The following is a 12,346-nucleotide window of genomic DNA, read 5'->3' on the forward strand; positions in this document are numbered from 1 at the left end:
AACCGGGATCAGCAGGATGGTTCTTCAACAAGAACCTGAATTCTTCAACAAGAATCGAACAAGAGCTGGTGAGCACGACATTTAATTGTTTCTTCCAACAAGAAACAATATCAAGAACCTTTCTTGATCAGCTCCATAGGTGGAAATCGAATTGGGTTGGGGCGGAAAGAACTGGGGAGAATTCTGTGGGTTACTAAGTGTGTATAAACTGAGGAATTCGCCCCCTATTTATAGCCTTCTTTAGATCAGCCTCCTAATCCAATTCGGAGATAGTTTATTTATTCAAATATGATATTTGGGTCTGGATTCTTAAATGGATAAGACTTATCTTATCCTTCCGCTAATCCTGATCAAGTTATAAATCAGATTTTGCCCCATTTTAATTAACTGACTTAAGCCTAGTTCAAAATGGGCTTTAGGCCCATTAAGTCACATAGCTCACTTACCCTTTAATATGCTAGCTAACTTGGCTTTCTTTGTATGGCGTGGAACCCTATCAAAGACAACCCAATCCGACACATAGTACAATACCATAATCGAGTCTAGGGGTCAGGTGTAACATTCCAGTTTTTCCCATCTGTCTTCAAAGTGCAAGTCACACTAGAATTTGGTCTAGTTCAAGGTTTCATGAAAACCCACATTGCATGTACCTTAGGTCTCACACTAGTAGCTAAGATAAGCCACCCCGACCAACTTGGTGGAACATCAATGTCAGCCTTGGCAGGATAAATCTCCCTAGATCTATCTAATGGCTGTAAAGATTCTAAACTAAAACGAGCCTCATTAGTGTCCAGTTTGAGGGTATTACACAGAAACGCACCATAATAAAATGAATCAAATATGTACTTTATTCATTTACAATAATTGTCATAATGTACATCAAGCCAATTGAAGTAAGGGCATACACTGTCTAACAGTGTCCTGTCCTTTTTGCAGTCGGCAGAGAGTGATAGCATCCATGTGGGTGCAAAGGTTCGGATGGTATCTCCGGAGCACGTGGCAGAGGCTTCGGTCGCTTATTCTGCTGAAGCGAGTTTGGTGAGTACTTAAGCACATGCTACAAATTTGAATTTGTTATTATCACCACGGGTATATAGTGTGAGAACTAATCGACAAAAAAATAGTGCTTTGTTTTGAGGCAGGTTGATCGAGATGAAACACAACCCGACGAGGATGTCATACCCGCCGGTAAGGAGGTAGATTGTGGTTGTGTTTTACTAACTATTCAGCATTTGTCCTATAGTTAGTGCCATTGACCTGACTTATTTGTTTCTGGTTGCATTGTAGGTACCCTTCGATGGACAACCAGTTGGAGTGTCAGACACTCCCTTCTTTAGGCGATTAACTGAGGAGTTAAGGGCGATGCAGCCCCCTAGTGTGGAGGATGCGGTTCTAGTTAAGCCTCACTCTCCTATTATGACTTGTGGCATCACCAAGGATGCTTCTGTGCAAATGGGGACAAACGACTCTTTGGGTGAGGCGGAGCGTCGCTCAAAGGACGAGGAAGTAGTGTTGGGGAAGATGGGGTCACTGTAACTTAGGAGGAGAAACTCTGAGGCACGTCTGAAAACACTGTCTTTAGAACGTTATTTGCCCCCACTCAGTTTTACTGAGTTTGCTGTTGGGTTACAGGCAAATTCGTTCCCAGGATACAACAGAGTCTTGGGCGAGAATCTGCAACCAGCAAAGTTGTAGAATCTCCAAAGAAACTTTCTCTGAGACTGTAGCTGACCGGACTGAGAGAGAGAGAGATAGTGAATTTCAAAATTGTGTGTTTTGAAGTTTGATTCAGGCTCCTTAAATAACTTGTAAAGAGGTATGAGGAAAAGGTAGGTGCTGGTTTAGAGAAGGCACTTTGAACAGTCACAATTTCAACCATTGTGACTGTTTAAAAAGTTGTTAACAGTTAACTTTGAATTGTGGCTCTTGATCACACCCGAATCGTGACCGTTGATCTCATCAACGGTCATCAACGCACCAAAACCTGAGCCGCCCATCGCGAGCCACGCGGGTGCGCGCAAAGTGCGCCTCATTGCGCCACACACACCCGCGCACACGCATGTGCGCGCGTTGTGTGGTATCGAATCCCCATACTCTCCTCTACTAATTCTAAGGAGTGTAAATCAGCTCCTATTGAAATACTGAAAACAAACCTTGTAATTATCCAATGTGGGACAAATTCAAAACTGGGTTTTTTTTTTTTTTGTAAGAGAAAAATTGATTTTTCAACCAAGTGTACATGTGCAATTTCTCATGTAATTGACCAATCAAACCCATTGGATTTAATCTCTTATGAGATTAAAATCCAACATGTAGATCTTGGCATACGTTTCCCACCAAGTAGTTGTTGTTCGAGGAGGAACTGCTCGAGATCCCACAGGAGTTATTGGAATATTGTGATCATCAAAGTATTCTATTGTTGCACTTCCCCGTAGTGGAGCCAATGCTAGTTCAGGAACAAGGCCTGTAGTATAGCATTTCTAGCGCAATTTTCGAGTTCACGTCAACTCCGATTCACGTGGGTTGGCTACAAGAAGGAAGTCTACATCCCAAGGTGATGCATCATCCGTCGGAAGATTTATCGTGGGCTGAATTTATCTGCTGGTTGGTAGCGTGTCGAGCCTTTTCACCGATGGGTTTCTTCATGACCTAGGTGGAGCAACAGGTTGTGGTATTAGCGCATGCCATTTCGTAGGCCAGCCGGGACATACCTCAGAATTACTTGTTTCGTTCTATGAGAGATGTTCGCGCGTACCATAAAATCATTGAGGCAGGCATCGCTAGGGTCACAGATTAGCTCAAGTGTTTGAGGGAAGAATGTGCGCGACAGGAACGGGTTCTGGATGATTATAAGGCGAAGCTAAAGAGTCTAAAGAAATTCGAGGAGACTATCCATGTGCTAGAAACCATATCCGTGATCCGGGAAAAGTGGTCTGAGTGACTATCGCATTTTGTAGTGTAGTAGACAATTCTCATGTCGCCCCAAGTGTTTTATGATTTTGATATTACTGTACAAAATTCAACTGTATTTTTACATTGTGTGAAGATTTTCCTTGGTTCTCAGTCTGTTGACCATCAATCGTGTTGTTTATTTCTATTCTTCATGGTTATTAGGAAGTGGCCAATGCCTTATAGAGATGTAGTAATGATTTGTGAGTTTAACAAATTTCACTGAGTGGCATGGACTACCGCTTTATCATGAATTGTTGATGAATTATGCTAAGTCTATTGTGGGCAATAGCACAAGTGGCATATCATTATCAATGTTTCGTGGGAGAATTTGGTCTCCCTGAGTTTGCCAAGGGGTGGGGGAATTCATGTGCTTTGTTGACGGAACCCTCCCTAAATGATTTTTCATGTGTGCCCTCCTTGTGCAGGGGTCACTCCAATCTTTTGTATCATTCTAGTCTTATTGCGAATTGGACTCGGTTATGATTTAAGTGAGTAGCATGGATTGACCTTTCATTATGTTTGGAGTAAATTGTTGTCTGCTAGTGAAGCTTTATTGTTGATGTAGAAACAAGATGGGGATTATTTTCGTTAGTTTATTGCGATTAGCCAGTGAAGCCCCTCATTGCAATTATCAAAATTTTTGTCTATGTCTAGGATTACTAGGGTTTTATCTGTGCCTGGGGTTGCCAGGGCTTTGTCTATGCCTGGGGTTGCTAGGGCTTTGTCTATGCCTGGGGTGTCGGGGCTTAATTAGGTGCCCGAGGTGTCTAGGGCTTTGCATGTGTGCCTAGGGTGCCAGGCTTACTTAGATGCCTAGGGTGTCTGAGGCTTTGTATGTGTGACCAGGGTGCCAGGGCTTACTTAGGTGCCTGGGGTGTCTGAGGCTTTGTGTGCCTAGGGTGTCGGGGCTTACTTAGATGCCCAAGGTGTCCAGGGCTTTGTATGTGTGTCTAGGGTTCCAAGGCTTACTTAGGTGCTTGGGGTGTCCAAGGCTTTGTGTGCCTAGGGTGTTGGGGCTTACTTAGATGCTCGAGGTGTCCAGGGCTTTGTATGTGTGCCCGGGGTGCCTGGGATGTCCAGGGCTTTGTATGGGTGCTTGGGGTGCTGGGGCTTACTAAGATGCCCAAGGTGTCCAGGGCTTTGTAAGGGTGCCCAAGGTGGTAGATTGCCTAGGGTGTTCAGGGCTTTGTATGGATGCCTAGGGTATCAGGGCTTATTGAGATGCCCAAGGTGTCCAGGGCTTTCTAAAGGTGCCCAGGGTGTGAGGGCTTACTTTGGTGCCTGGGGTGTCTAGGGCTTTGAGAGAGTAAGAAACAAGATATATAAGCAAGTGTATACATTCTTAAAAGAAAGAGAATATCCGCATCAATGTCATAATATGAAACCGTATCCCACGTCAGAAGAAAATGTAAAAGAAATTCATCACAGAAAAAAAAATGCATATTTGTATGATTACAAAGAAATATGACTAATCAAAGTAAGGTTTCAACCAGTAACCATTTATGGTTTCATCATCGTCACCTATATCTACAGTTTTGACTACATAATAACCCAAACTGTGGGCTTCCTTTATCAAGTTGGGTCCCTCCCATGTTGGTTGTGAACTTTCCTGTAGATTTGCCTTGCCTGATGTTGAGAACCGTCTTCAATACTTTATCCCCTTCTATAAAGTTTCTAGGCCATAAGTGTCTGTTGAAATTGGTTGCTAGGGCCTATTTGTATTTATTTTGTTTTTTCATAGCTCAGTCTCTAACTTCATCTACTACCTCGAGGTTGTATGCGAGTAGGTTATCCAGATCTTCTGGTCTGACCTTCTTACCCATTACAAAGGCTATCCTAGCGGATACAACTTTGATTTCTACTGGCAGTACTGCATCTTCGCCGTAGACTAGGGAGTAAGGCGTTGCCCATGTTTCCTAATTGATGTGTGATAAGCCCACAACATCTCCGATAGTTTTTCTACCCAATCCCTTTGATTATCGGCTACCACTTTGCTCAGTATCCTTAACAATGTCTTGTTTGTGGCTTCCACCTGACCATTGCCTAGGGGGTAGTATGTTGTAGATGTTCCTAATCTTGCCCCGTATTGCCTAAAAGATCATGGACCTCTTGATTCTTGATGGACAAGTCGTTATCAGTCAATATCCACATTGGTACCCCAAATCCGTGGACAATGTTTTGTCTCAAGAAGTTCGCTATGTTGGTGGTACAGATTCGTCGTAAGGGAACGACTTCTACCCACTTAGTGAAGTGATTTATTGCGAAAATGATGAAGCAGTACCCCCTAGAGGGTGGGTGTATCTTTCCTATGAGGTCTACCCCCCAAGTGTGAAAGGGCTAGGGCGTGATAACTAGGTGCAGGTCATTGGCAGGCTTGTGAAACTTGTGGCACCAGCACACATGCCACTGCGTGTCTTCCATCATAGTTGGCCAATAAAAACCAAGGTGGAGGATGTGGTTGTGTAGGGAAAGCTGGCATTGATGAGTTGTAGGTTCATAACTATGGGTTGTCTCTAATATATCGTCAATTTCCTCACCGGCTAAGCATTGTAAAGGCTTGCCCGTGTATGATTTCCTATATAGCACCCTGCCTTGGATGTAAAACCTCTTGATTTTGGACAGTAGCTTTCTCTGCAAATAGATGTCAATGGGGAGTGTGTTCTTCTACAGGTATTCTATGTACATCCTCCTCCAGTCCTCATCGCAGACCACTAAGCATTCCTTGTTCTTTGTTTGTGGGACACATTTATCACACTCTCTTTGCATTATAGTGGAGTTCCACTTCATCGTAGGTCAATAATATCCCAGCCATTGTAGTTTATGGAATAGGGAACTCGTGATATCTCCACAAGTGGCTTTTTGAATTTTGTCCAACACTGCCTCTGCTTCTTGCTTGCCTAAGCACATTGTCCTCACGTCATCTGATTCTCAATGATATAGCACACCATGCACCAACTGGAATTTTGCGATCAACCTAATGTCATGTGTCCCTATGGTCTCGCCTTTTAGTTTTGTATCACCCCATATCTCCAATTGCAAGACGCTATTTGCCCCTCATCTCCCACCTGGTCATTTAGGACGAGAGTTGATTGCCCGTCAACTGTTTGGATAATTATCTATATTTGCTCTAGGTTGGCCTATATCTTGGACCCTAAGGTAGCTAGTGCATCAATGAACCTATTCTTGGCTCTATTCTGATGTTCGAAGTCTACATCTAGGTCGCGGATTAGCTTTTGGATCAGGGTCCTATAGGGTAGGATGGTGAGCTATTTTACCATCATGCTCTCGTCAAGCTGTCCAATAACTAATTTTGCATTGCCAATCACCCTCATCTTCTTTGCGCCGACTTCAATCGCTTTTATCAGTCCAAGGGCTAGTGCTTCATACTCTACTATATTGTGGGAGCAGGGGAACTGGAGCTTAAATGAATATGCAAAAGTTGCCCATCCGGGGGGGATCAGGGTCACTCCAACGCCGACCAAAGTGCTCGCGCTATTCCTATCGAAGGTTAAGATCCACTCTTTGTTTTCTTTTTTCCAGGGGGACCATGGGTATGCCTCCAGGGATTTCCTTTGATATAGGGAAGTCATAAAATGATGGAAAGGTGCCAGTAGATCAGCGGCTACCTAACACTTGATGGCTTTTGGTTGTGTGTACTTTATCTCATATTCATTGAGGTGCATCATCCATTTTACGAGTGTATTGGAAATGGGAGAATAATTTCTATGTGGCAATGACCAAGGCCAGACACTGTTGCTCCATGTGAGAATAATTCTTCTCTGCTGCCTTGAGGGTCCTACTGGAATAATAAATGGGGCTTTCTACCTTACTCTCATCTTCTTGTGCCAACAAGCACCCTATGGCTTCCGTCCCTCTTGCAATGTACATCCTGAATTCTCACCCGTCCTTGGGTGGTGACATCATAGGCACCTTGGCCAGTGCTTGCTTCATCCGCTCAAAGGTGTCTTGATGCTTTTGGGTTCATTTGAACTCGATGGCTTTCTTGACTAATTTCATCAATGGCAAGGCCGCATTGCGAGGCCGGGAACAAATCTCCTCAGATAAGAAACTTTTCTGAGGAATGTCTTTAACTGGGACTGGTTTACTGGTGGCGGTAGATCTAAGATGGCTCTAACCTTGCTTTCATCGGGATGAATCCTAGTCTGATCTACTCTGTATCCTAAGAACTTGCTTGATCGTACTCCCAATGAACATTTTAGCATATTCAACCTCAACTTGAATTCCCTGCATCAGGTAAAGATCTTCTTTAAGACTTTGAAGTGCTCCTCTTTCTTCTTGGCTTTGACAACTATGTCATCCACATAGCATTTTATTTCCTTGTGGATCATGTCATGGAAAATACTAGTCATGGCTCTCTGATACGTGGCTCCAACATTCTTTAATCCGAAGGGCATCATTTTATAGTAGAAGTTCCCTATGGACGTTTTGAAGGCCATGTGGCGTTCGTAGTGTCCATGAATATTTGGTTGTACCCACTGTAAGTATCTAGGAAAGAGAATTGTTCATGTACAACTGTCGAATCTATCAACACCTCCATATTAGGAAGAGTGAATTCATCCTTCGGACAGGCCTTGTTTAGGTCCCTAAAGTCAACACAACATTTGCGATAAGGTGAGGTCAGCATCTGGGTGTTGTGTTATTGCAATAAAGTTGGGTGGGAAACACTAACCTTATCTATCCATTCTTCTTCTTCACCGGGTCCACATTGGCTAACCAATGGGCGTGTGCTATGGGCTTGATGAAGCCTACTTTCAGAAGCCACTCTACTTCGTCCTTAACTTTCAGTGCTATCTCTGGCTTAAAGATCCTTTGTGGTTGCTTCACCGGCTGAAATTTTGGATCTATACAAGGAGAATGGAGGACAAGTTCAAGATTGAGTCCTAGCATCTGGTCATACGACCAGGCAAATACATCTTGAAACTCTGCGAGGAGAACACAAGTTAGGCTTGCTCTTGGCTCTAAGATTTTGCGATAAGGTGCTCCTTTACCTTTTAGAAGTGCAATGAGTTTTTCCCTATCCTCGGTTGTTAACTTAGTGGATTTGTACAAGGGTCTTTTGTCAAATCCATCGGCTGCTAAGTTGATTACTTCTAAAAGTTCTTCAACTATGTCAATGGAGTCTGTCATGCACTTTGCGGTTATCCTAACTTCATCGCAATATTCTACTACATCTTCTTTTGATTCCTAAGGTTGTTCAATTGTTATTTGTCTCAAGCCTTAGGTATTTATGTTTTCATAGGCATATGGTCTGAACAGTGTACCTCTATGTCCATTGTGCCACCGCTTGGTGGCATGATCGTAGCAATGTCAATTTGTAATGTGGTGAAATAATGCTAATTGAAACATTACATAGAGTCTTTAGTGAAAAAAATGTAATGATTCCCTTAACAAGTATAGATATCTTCTTAGAAATGACAGAAATAAATAAATAAATAAAAACTTATGGTACATACTGCGATCAAGTTACGTTAAATAGAAATCATACCTCAGGGATGGCTTTTTTATTGTGGGAGATATGTCGCTCTCATGATCCTTGATGATGGTATAATACTCCTTTCCATCGTCCCCTGTCACCTGCACGCATATGCTCCTTTCTGTCGTTCCAACGTCCTTGTGGGTTCATTCTTAGGTGGTTGTGATAGCTTTGTCCCTTCCACTTTGGCTATCTTCGTCTTGCTATCCTCTACCAACTCTGTAAAGCAGATGACGTCTTGGAGGTGTGTCTCGGGTTTGTCAAATGGGGCCCTGGTTGTTGGGATTCTGATCGACCTCCCTCGGTTTTGGCCTTCATGCACTAATGGTAGGTCGAAGAGACAAGGGCCAAGTCATGTATCAGTGGTCATCCCAAGAGTGCGTGGTAGGAAGTCTTTCCTCAGACTACCTGGAATTCTTGCATTTTGCAGAATGGCCCTATCATCACCTGCAGTTCTATGGACCCTTGGTGACAAACAGGGTTCAGGGGGGGCGACTCTAGCATTTGATCCCAGCCCTCACTATGGCCACCTGGGCACCGCTGAAAATGCAAATTCTTAAGAACCCCCGTCTTGTAACCGATCCAGCTCTTCCTCTTACTTTTCCACCAGAGAAGCATACCAGCTTAGCTACTCTAACCAATCGTCCATTGATTCAACCAAAGCAGGGGAAGCACATAGAGGCAAAGCTTAGTACAATGAGCCCTAACTCCCCTACTTCAAACGACCCACCGCTACAGCACCAACAACTCAAACATCATCAATGGCAACGACCCAGATCTCGAAACTGGGTTGTCTCTTTTCCTCTTCTACAGAATCTTTTACTTGTGCCAAAGCAAAAACTAGAGATAGAAATGGAGTGGGAAGGAAAGAGGAGGTTGTTGTGTGTGTTTCTTTCCCTTTCTCTTTTTTTTAGGTTTCTTTTTTCTCTTTTTTTATTATCATAGTGTTTTTTTTTATTTTTCTCTTTTCTATTTTTTTATTTTTAATTTTCTAAATTTTTAATTTCTATTGTGTGCATTTGTGCTTAACTAACATTTCCTACTCTTTTTTATTAAATTTTTTATCCTTTTATTCTACGTTTTTTCTCTTTTGTTTTTTTTTTGTTAATAATTTGAATTTTAGTTTTTTTTTTCGGGGGGGGGGGGGGAGAGGTTGGTTGTTTTAGATTTTTTTTATTTTATTTTTATTTTCTTTGATTTTCTTTTAGGTGTAATTGTGCCTAGCCTTCCTATCCCTCTTATTTCAAAATTTTTTTCTTCTCTTTTTTCTTATTTCTTTCTAGTTTTTTATTTATGTTTTTTTAATTTATGTATAATTTATCCTATTGTTCTATTTTTGTTCCATTTTTATTGGACTCTTGACAATTTTATCTATTTTTTGTTTCATTTTTTATTGTTTTTTATATTTTTATGTGGGCCCCACAAGGGGTAAGCAAGCAAACAAAGCGGAAGTGGCTAATATCTTGAATAACTAGTTTGACATGTGGACAGTGATGCATGAGGGGAGGGCTTGACACCTAGACTTAGTGGTTCCAACAAGGTTGTCAGCCTTCAAACCTCCACCCATGACAAATGGGCTTCTCAGGTCAGTGGCTAGTTTGTGGGTTATCGGTGCGGTCCAAATGGCCTAGCACCTACTGCCCCCCTGCTAATAGGAAATGGGATGCTAAAATCTAATGCAAATGGTGTGTGAAGAGTGTGGACAAACAAACAAGAAATCACAGAAATAAAACAATAAGCAAATATCTACTAATCATCAAGAAACAAGCAATTATTATTCTAATAAAAGAAAAACAATATAGAAGCATCCGTATATACAAGAAAAAGCAATTAAGCCAAATGGGCACCATGTGGGCCCCACCTATGGTCCAAGAACTCCCTAGTGGAGTCTCCAGTCTATGAACATCAAAAAAACCGGCTCACTTGCCACTTGGGCTGAAAATGGAGTCGCCACCCATCAGTTATGGAAATGGAGGTGATGGGACCTCCAAGAATGGCATCAAAAATATTTTAGTTCGATAATAACTCCAAGACCCAAGGCACTGGCTAAACCGGTCCAGGTAAGACTCGGATGGGAGAGGGAAGGAGTTAAGCACCTGTCTCCCGGGTCCAATAGGTTGGGCCCACATGGTATATCCAACAAACAAGCATAAACCAACATGATAATAAGAACCAAGCACCAAAGCAAGCCAATACAAAAGGGAAATTGATGTATCAGTTCTTATGTTCCATTTATATATTTTTTATTATTTATTTTTTATTAATTAATTATTTATTTATCTTTTATTTTTCTTATAAAAAACTATTTGTAAATTTTTTTGGAATCACTTTTACTATTATTTTATTTATTTATTTTTCATCTTTTGTGTTTTTTTTAATATTTCTGGTCTATCAAATTAAGCATGCTGTACCAGTGACCCAAACTCGCCATTATAGATTTCCAACCTCCTATTTTGTTCTTTTTTTTTATACCATATCTATTTTGCTTGTTGTAACCAAAGAGTTACTATTAATAGTCCTCCTCCGACCTCAGCATCATTGATGTCGAATAACAAAAAACAACTTGGTAGCTTTCACTTTAAGAGGAAAAACCCAACCACCCATTCAATTGTCAGAAGTAAACCAACTGAGAACTCAACAAGCAGTAATCCTTCTTTAGAACATATCAATAACAGAACCTTTCAAATTATTAACAGACAATCCCCTTTCAAAACGGATCACTACAATGGTCAAATTTTTAAAACCGAACAATATAAAAATCTAATAACACAATGACGAAACGGGATTAACATTAAGGATTAGGCTGGTTCTATGACTATTTCGCCACCAACTCCGGTAACCTCCTCAGATTCCGATTAAGCCATCACACCATACAAGAAAATGAAATGAGATAACAAAGAAAATAAAAGAAAATGAAACACAGAAGAGACGCTAAGAGAGCTTAATTACCAGCTTGGGTTTCAGCCTGAAGTACGACTTGAACAGAGCACAATAATCCCAATGATGATAACTATGAACGAATGTAATCGGATCTTGATCTATGTTATATGTTGGCCTGAATTCAATGGACGACGCAGTGGAAAAACTCTGTCCTGTTGTGGTCTATGGATGGTAGCTCAAGTGATGGCTGCATCAATGGGGCGAAGAGATTCGTAAAAATGGTGAGAAGAATCACCGAAAAAACAATGAAGGATTGCTCTGACTGTTGCCACAATGAAGAACTTCCCGCTATTCAAATGTCGTTGGATAGAGAGCTTGCTGATGACGGATAATGTTTTCTCCTAATCGGAAAAGAGAGGAAGAGAAGGGAGAAAATCAAGGAGGAGGAAAAGAAGAGGAAGAGGGAGAGTGGAGAGAGAGGTAGAGCGGGAGTGGGTTAGTTAGGCGCCGTTGCTCCCCCTCTGCCTTCGAACAAGGAGATGAAGGCATGGTTAAATACTCGGGTATAAGGGCAATTTCATAAATTTTGGGAACTTGGGGTATTTTTGTAATTTTGGATGAATCGGGTCAAACCGGGTCTAGGTCAAACCGAGCATGTGAGGGCCAGTGAGATTAACCGAAATGGAATCTTCTTAGATGAAAGAGCAAATGGGGGTAGTTTTGAATCAAATTTCATGGGGCGGGGTTTTCAGATATTCTAGGTTGATTGGAAGGATCAGATTGACCGGACTGGGCCCGAATTGGACAGATCTAGAAAGGGTTTGAATAAGTTAATCTAAGGCTTCAAAATGAAATCTATGTTTGATGAAGGGGTAAACGAAGGTAGTTTCAGATGAAATTTCACTAGGCAGGATTTCTAGGCAGTTTGAGGTGATTGGAAAGGTCAGATTGAGTCAACTAAACCCAGATCAGGCGGATTTGGAATCCATCCAATTTGGAGCCTTGGAATTGAATCTTTAT

At 41.7% G+C, this 12,346-nt stretch overlaps 1 long non-coding RNA gene across 1 annotated transcript; it reads right to left on the reverse strand.

The window, feature by feature from the left end:
* Positions 1–11,073: 11,073 nt before the first annotated feature.
* LOC148843952 (uncharacterized) lies at positions 11,074–11,849 on the reverse strand. Its single transcript, XR_016102857.1, has 2 exons — positions 11,396–11,849; positions 11,074–11,286 (listed from the first exon to the last, which is right to left on the reverse strand). It is a non-coding gene; the product is annotated as an uncharacterized LOC148843952 (long non-coding RNA).
* Between the last annotated feature and the right edge of the window lie 497 nt (positions 11,850–12,346).

Source organism: Nelumbo lutea, chromosome 8 (genome assembly GCF_056320005.1).
Source record: "Nelumbo lutea isolate HS-2025 chromosome 8, American lotus-T2T, whole genome shotgun sequence".
Taxonomy (NCBI): domain Eukaryota; kingdom Viridiplantae; phylum Streptophyta; class Magnoliopsida; order Proteales; family Nelumbonaceae; genus Nelumbo; species Nelumbo lutea.